Raw genomic sequence first — 815 nt, 5'->3', positions numbered from 1 at the left:
AGACATTGCCCTGTGAAGTTTTGTCTGGTTGGTGGTAGCTTGACCAAGACATTGCCCTGTGAAGTTGTGTCTGGATGTTGGTAGCTTGACCTCGACGTTGACCTGTGAAGTTGTGTCTAGTTAGTGGTAGCTTGACCTAGACATTGCCCTGTGAAGTTGTGTCTGGTTGGTGGTAGCTTGACCTAGACATTGCCTTGTGAAGTTGTGTCTGCTTGGTGGTAGCTTGACCTAGACATTGCCCTGTGAAGTTGTATCTGGTTGGTGGTAGCTTGACCTAGACATCGCCCTGTGAAGTTGTGTCTGGTTGGTGGTAGCCTGACCTAGACATTGACCTGTGAAAATCTGCCTGATTGGTGATAGCTTGACCTAGACATTACCCTGTGAAGATGTGTCTGGTTAATGGTAGCTTGACTTAGACATTGCCCGGTGAAGTGGTGTCTGGTTGGTGGTAGCTTGACCTAGACATTGACCTGTGAAAATCTGCCTGATTGGTGATAGCTTGACCTAGACATTACCCTGTGAAGATGTGTCTGGTTAATGGTAGCTTGACCTAGACATTGCCCGGTGAAGTGGTGTCTGGTTGGTGGTAGCTTGACCTAGACTTGCCGTGTGAAGTTGTGTCTGGTTGTTTGTAGCTTGACCTCGACATTGACCTAGACATTGACCTAGACAATAACATAGACATTGACCTAGACATTGCCCTGTGAAGTTGTGTCTGTTTGGTATTAGCTTGACCTAGACATTGCCCTGTGAAATTGCGTCTGGTTTTTTGGTAGCTTGACCTAGACATTGCCCTGTGAATTTGTGTCTGGTTG

Source organism: Mizuhopecten yessoensis, unplaced genomic scaffold, assembly GCF_002113885.1.
Source record: "Mizuhopecten yessoensis strain PY_sf001 unplaced genomic scaffold, ASM211388v2 scaffold9637, whole genome shotgun sequence".
Taxonomy (NCBI): Eukaryota; Metazoa; Mollusca; class Bivalvia; order Pectinida; family Pectinidae; genus Mizuhopecten; species Mizuhopecten yessoensis.
This window is presented reverse-complemented; position numbering follows the sequence as displayed.